This window comes from Vicia villosa, linkage group LG5, assembly GCF_029867415.1.
Source record: "Vicia villosa cultivar HV-30 ecotype Madison, WI linkage group LG5, Vvil1.0, whole genome shotgun sequence".
Classification (NCBI taxonomy): Eukaryota; Viridiplantae; Streptophyta; class Magnoliopsida; order Fabales; family Fabaceae; genus Vicia; species Vicia villosa.
Window position 1 is genome coordinate 72,879,392 of NC_081184.1, and position 7,381 is coordinate 72,886,772.

Here is a 7,381-nt window from a genome sequence, read left to right on the forward strand (position 1 = left end):
ATAACTATCACATGGTTCATCAAAAATTGACCAACCAAAGCTCATTATTAAGGAAATTTAATTCTCTACAACTTTGATGTTGGGCCCAAGACCAAGAAATGCATCATTTGAGAGATATGAGCCAAAACATTACAGGTCCTTTTAAAGGTTCACAAAAAGCTGTTTTTTTGTTAAAGCCAATATCATCAAGATAAAATCTCCAAATTCAAAAAACGTTACAAAGTGGCTTGTAGAGGACATCTTGAGCTTTCCAAAAAGTATTAGAACACCTTCATAGGATAAATATTGAGTGAGTTATGACTGTCAAAAGTTGGCTAAAATTCAAGAAAAGTGTGAAACCTTAATTGGCAAAATTCCAACTTTTGAGTGATGGGGCTATAAACTTGAGTTATCCACGAAATTTTAAGCCCAAAGGGAGTCCATGGATCAAATATTTTTATTGTTATGACATTATTTAATTTACATTTGATTTTAATCTTTTTGATTTTAATTATGGAGTAAATCTTTTTCCTTGATCAAGATTTGAGTAAATCTCATCTAATGGCTAGGACTAAAAGGAAAATGTGCAAGAATTAGAATTGATCCAAGAATAGAAAGATTTGAAGAAAATTTCATTCAAAATCTTTTTTAATATCCACATCACCAATCAATCTTTTTCTCGTCAAAATATCAACCCTAATTCTTTTACAATATATATTCCACAAGGCCAAAGGCAAAAGGATGAGTGGGAAGCCTCCAAAACACGTTCCAAGATTTCAAAGTTTCAAAGGAACTAGGGCATACAAGATTTAAAATTCCAGCCACTCTCAAACGAAACCAATCACACTACCATCCTCTTAAGGTGTTAAGAAGTAAGTATCGCTCAAAGGACTGTCTTTGAATCGTCTAGAACGGATATACCGTATGCATCTATATTGTTCATACTTTTGATTTTCTTACATCATGAAATTATCGTGTTTCAATATGATTTGAATGCATTAACATGTTCCTATAGTGATTTAGAACAGGTCTGGACAACTACATGGGGCCATGAACGCAAAAATTCCAAATGGCCATTAATGAATCCGTGAAAGCTTTATTGCTCGTATTCATACATATGCGCCGTTTTAGACCAAACTAATTGCACCAATGAACTCAGGATACCTTAAATAGGGGATCTGGGTGGCTTTTATGTTCGCTTGTTGTGTTTTTCGCAGGTACAGAAAATCGCAGCATTAGCTACGATAAATGGTGTTTGAATTTGTAGCGAATTTGTAGTGTATTCATACATGGAGCTCAAGGAAGAAGATGATGATTGACCGTGGACCCACGCGTGATGCTCGTATTAACCAGTAAAAAAATCAGCTTTCTCTCTCTCTCTCTCTCTCTCTCGTTTTAATTGGTTTGATTCGCGTACACGGGACCCACCTGTTGACTGCGTGGGAATCCCACTAACTCTCTTCATTTTTTATATTTATTTCGTTTCGACTGAATTATTAACAACTTGAAACTGCAGCTTCCTTGGTAAATGGAGCACCCCTACCACCAATGAAACCTGGGTTCGATCAAGGCCTCCACTCTTTTTTTCCAGCAAATTTCCAACACTTTCTTCTTCATGTTTTTTCTTTTTAGCCTTCCTAATTATTTTCTAATCAATATCAACCATTAAATTAATTGGAAATTAGGATTAATAATTAATTAGGTTAACTAATATATATTTTTTCTTTCCATTTAATCTTAATTTAGCTAACTAGGTTTGTTAGTTTTTAACCATTTAATTAAAAAAACAATTATTTTTAGGTTTTTTTACTTAATCAATTCTCAACTTTATTTGCTAATCAAAATTAGGGTAATTAGATTAATTCACAATTAATTAAAATAGCTTAGGCATATAGGTTTTAACTAAAATTAATTAGTAATTTGTATATAATTAGAATTAGGTTAATTTAACAATTAATTTAGTTTAGACTTCACTTAACCACTAACCTAAATCTTTTACTAACCCTAATTTCTTCCTTCAACCTTTGCTACTTCTCGAATTCTCGACTTTTCATCGCAACGCTTATTAGTTATTGTCTTATATTTAAATATTAGAAATTGTTGTATAGGCCACAAGATTTTTGTAATAGTGTAGTTTCAATTTCCGCACCTTTACTTTCCGCGCATCCCCCATTTTTTGGTTATATGTACTCCCCCTCCCCGAAGCCCTGTAATAGTTAGGACCTTTTTACCTTATGCCTTTACTTTCCTATATGATATTATATGCTTGTGTGTGTTATTAATTTAGGGCGTGAAAAGAAATTAATTTCGATCTAGATCACTAATTGAAAAGATAAAATATTCTGAAAACAAACACTTCTCACACACTCACCTCTAGGGTACGCCCCTCTTGGTTGCCTTACGAATAATTAAACGGTTGTGCCCCTAGAATAATAGAGGTACCCAATAGCAAACGTCCCTCGATTAAAAAATCATCAAAGATCACGGTCCCTCGATGACCCTCGATGTTGCCTACGAATACGTGATCTTGTCCCTCGAATTGTTGCCTAAGAAAAAAAAGATGATTTGTCTCTTCAAAATTGCTAAAGGTACCTCTATCATGTTGCCATCAATGATCGTCGATGACCCTTCGATGTCCCGTATACGTCCAATAGATAGGGCTACCTACCCACAAATGGTATGGTTAGTCTTATCCTTTAAAGAAAAGTATAAAGTATAGGAAAAACTAAGTATTAGGGTAAGTAGCTCTTAATTTTCTTGCTCAACAAAAAAGTGTTTTTCACACCACAAGTTCAAATCAAACAAAACTTCAAAAACACTTCATAAATATTCTTGAGGACTAACACAAGGGTAATTACGAAGCTTTGCCTTATTGGCACCTTCTTTCAAAACACACACACACTACACTTTTCGAGCTTTTCAAACAAAACAAAACGAGCTAAGTAAACTAAGAGCCCGTAGATAACTACGGATGAAAAGGGTGCTAACACCTTCCCTTTTCATAACTTACCCCCCGAACTCAACTCTTTTCATAAAGGTCTTTCCTATACTTTTATACCTTTCCTAGTAATTGGACAAAATAAAAGTCGATGGCGACTCTTGCTCACCGCAACATTCTGCTTGCGAAAATAAAAGTTAGTTCTCCCACCGAGTTACAGAACTAGCGACTTTGCTGGGGATTCTTTAAAGAGGGGTTTACCTTAGGGTTTAGATCACTAATGATTGTTTTGTTTGCTTTACTTTTCAAGGTTGCTTGGGTTTTTAATGGAAGATGAATCCTATACCTGGATTCGAGTACACCTTAAGATTACCCGGATTCGAGTACACCTTAAGATAGGATTGGCATAGTCATGGCGACCTTTCTCATGTATGTGGGAGATGAGTCAATATGAAGTTCATGCTTAAGTTAGGCCTCCATGGTTGTTTGTATGCTTCTCTTGTATGAGGGAGGTTTGTGTAGATACCCTTGGATGCATCGGAAATTAAGGACCTTTAGTTACCTTTAACCCATCTTGGACTTTAGGAACGTAGTGGGGGGAATACTCTTGATGTATGTTGAGGGTATAGTCGCTACCCGATGCTACAACTCAGATAGGTTCTTTCTCAAAGTATCATTGCATGGTATGTATGTATCATGTTCGAGGGTGCTTTAGAAGGATTGATCATTCTGTGTAACTTTTAGAACCTGGTTACTAATTTCGTCCTTATCTCTAGAAGTACCTTTAGGAAGGGTAGTCATCTGGTCATACTTCATGCAACCTTTAAACCTAGGACATTTGTGTGACTTGTTTGTTATCTAACCACCTGTCTTCCTTGTATGTTTTTGCTTGTAGGACTTACTGTTCCTTATTACTTTGTGCCTTGCTTAACGCATAACATTTGTATAACATCATGACATCATGAGCATATCATGTTAACTAACCCTTTCAAGGATCTTAGGAATTTAGGGCGCACAATTTTAGGTGCTATTATCAAGGACTGAAATCCTATCAAGGCGCAAGAGGATTTATTTTCCTCTAGCCGTGTGTCGTCGAATTCAGAGGTGATGTACCTATCAAGGGGCAAGAGGATTTATTTTCCTCTAGCCATATGCCTTCCAACTCAAAGTATCGTATCCTGAATCAGAGGCTATGACCCACTGGATATGGTGAGCTTGATTCTCATAAGAAGGATGTAACACCCTTCTATTACCCCGCATAAATGTTTAACAATAATCAGAGTAAACATGAAAAAAGGGCATTACAACTTCCATATAATTAAACAATACTCATGTCATGCCATAAAAGAGAACGTCAAACCAAACTTATTCAGATCATCATGTTAACACAGCGGAATTATATTTAACATCTGAATAATAAAACAACCAAGTCATAGACTTAAAACGCCAACATAAGCAATCCACCCAAATAAAAAGAGTTTAACAAGTAACTCTAAACAACGTCCCCAGTGTGGCAGTGTTACACGACCAGAGCATGACACGGACCCAACTGACTCTAACGAACTACTTGACGAGCTAATCCTCACCAAGTACAAGAGCTACTCCTCAATCTAAAAAATAACAACAGTAAGGGTGAGTCTCATTCACATTTAACCAATGTTATAGGATATAGATAATAAAATATCAATCACATATCATTCACCCAATTACAGTTACGATCAGATTCAAAACTATACAATTAGTCACAACCAATACACAATCACACGTATTATAACATTGGACAATCTTCCATTCATGTTATAATAACACAAGTAGCCTAATGCAATGCAACTACATGCATGTGGTACCAAAATCTGGGATAACCCATGTCATACCCCAAAATTTGCCCACCAAATTTTCAAAGTTATTTTGGTTCAAACAATCTCCTCAAGTTCATATGATCATCAGATGCTCAAGGCTACTCAAGAATTGGGCATGCTTACACTGCTTTTAAGCAATAGATCCTCAATTAGGGTTTGGCTTCTTTTCAAGGAAATAAGGTTTCTGACACCCCAAGTGGACTTCATGGCTTCCTATATGATTCAAAGTATCCTCATGCCAAGTTTCAAGCCCTGAATCGAAAGATTGCTCACTCAAACTGCTCAAATAATCAACAACCGACTGGTTGACCTAAAAGTCAAACTATGGTCAAATCACAGTCAAAGTTCCTGATTTTTTTGTCAACATTCTCATTTTGAAATGTCATTCATCATTTGATCAAAGGTTGATCATGACTCATCAAGGAAAACTCCAAAATCCACAAAAGTACAAAGTTGCTAAATTAGGGTTTCTAGGTAAAAGTCAACCGAACTTTGACCAGCCATAACTCTCTCATACTTTCTCAGAAATTCCTCAACAAAAGCTCATTCTCAAGGAAATTTGATTCTCTACAACTTTGATGTTGGGCCCAAGGTTAAGAAATGCTTCCGCATAAGAGATATGAGCCAATACATTACAGGTCCTTCTAGAAGATCGCAAAAAGCTGTTTTTTGTCAGGAGCCATATCTTCAAGATAAAATCATCAAATGCAAAAAGTGTTCCAAAGTGGCTTATAGAGGACATTTTGGGCTTTCCAAAAAGTCCCAGAACATCTCCATACGACAAATATCGAATGAGTTATGGCCTTCATAAGTTGATCAATTTTGAGAAAATGTATGAAGTGCAAAATGAAGAATTTTGATCTTTTGAGTCCATGGGCCTAACTTTTGGTCTTGATGCTTGATTCTAAGCCCATCCATGACCCACATAACTAATATCATATTTTTATGATTATTATTTATTTTCTTTTGAATTTTATTCTTTTAAAATTCAATTTAATTCAAGTAAATGATGGGAAAAATAAAAGATTGCATTTGGTTTATTTCTATAATACGATGAACTGACTTTATATCGAAATGTACGGTTAAGCATGAGTCGCCACCGACTTTTATTTTATCCAAATATCGGAAAGGCTAAAAGAACAGGAAAAACCTTTTAAATAAAAACAGGGTTCGGGGGGTAATTATGCAAAGGGAAGGTGTAAGGCACCCTTTGCATCCATGGTTTTCCATGGGCTCTTAATTGCTTTGCTCGTTTTTGAAAAGAAATGAGAAGAAGTGAATACGGACTTTAGCTCGTAAATGAGCGTAGCCATATTGAAGGTTTATGAGAAAGAATATGAAAAAGTTTTAGCCAGAGCAAGGCAATTAGGGGCAATTACCTTAATAATGTAGAAAATCAGTTCTTTTAGCCTTTCAGGGTGAAAGGGTCTATCCATGCCATAAGGGGGCAGGAAGCCTTTCATTTGGAGGTTGAAGGTGAAGGATAGAAAAACACTTAGAAAGGGGGGGGGGGTTTGAATAAGTGTAGTCTAAAAACTTGAACGATAAAAACAATATGCACAGTTATTTTTATCCTGGTTCGTTGTTAACTAAACTACTCCAGTCCACCCCCACGGAGTGATTTACCTCACCTGAGGATTTAATCCACTAATCGCAACAGATTACAATGGTTTTCCACTTAGTCCGCGACTAAGTCTTCTAGAGTATCCTGATCACAACCTGATCACTCCAGGAACAAATGCTTAGACACAAGCTAAGACTTTCTTAGAGTATCCTGACCACCACGTGATCACTCTAATTACAACTGCTTAGACACAAGCTAAGACTTCCTAGAGTATCCTGATCAACACTTGATCACTCTAGTTACTTACAAATTAATGTAATCAATTCTAAGAGTATTACAAATGCTTCTGAAAAGCTATAATCACAACAGTGATATTTCTCTTAACGTTTAAGCTTAATCTCACTAATATATTACAACAGCAATGTAGTGAGCTTTGATGAAGATGAAGTTTCTGAGCTTTGAATTTGAACAGCGTTTCAGCAAGTTTTTCAGAATAATTTCGTTCAGAGTTGGTAACCTTGCTTCTCATCAGAACTTCATATTTATAGGCATTTGAGAAGATGACCGTTGGGCGCATTTAATGCTTTGCGTATTCCGTACAGCTTTGCATTTAATGTTTCACGCTTTTGTCAACTACCTCGAGCCTTGTTCACGATGTGTCTACTGACGTTGCCTTTAATAGCTTCCAACGTTCCTTTTGTCAGTCAGCGTAGCCTGCCACCTGTACTTTCTTCTGATCTGATGTTTGTGAATAAAATATTTGAATATCATCAGAGTCAAACAGCTTGGTGCATAACATCTTCTTGTCTTCTGACCTTGAAGTGCTTCTGAGCGTGATACCATGAGAACTTCAGTGCTTCTGCTTCTGATCTCAAGTTCTTCTGATGCTTCCATAGACCCATGTTCTGATTCTGCCTTTGTCGCTACCGCGAAAACTAACAGAGTCGCCACTAACATATTTATCCTGAAAAGGAAGGGAATGCCAGCAAACCACAAAAACAAAACAACGGTCACACGACCAGAGAAAAAGGGTAAGGGAGT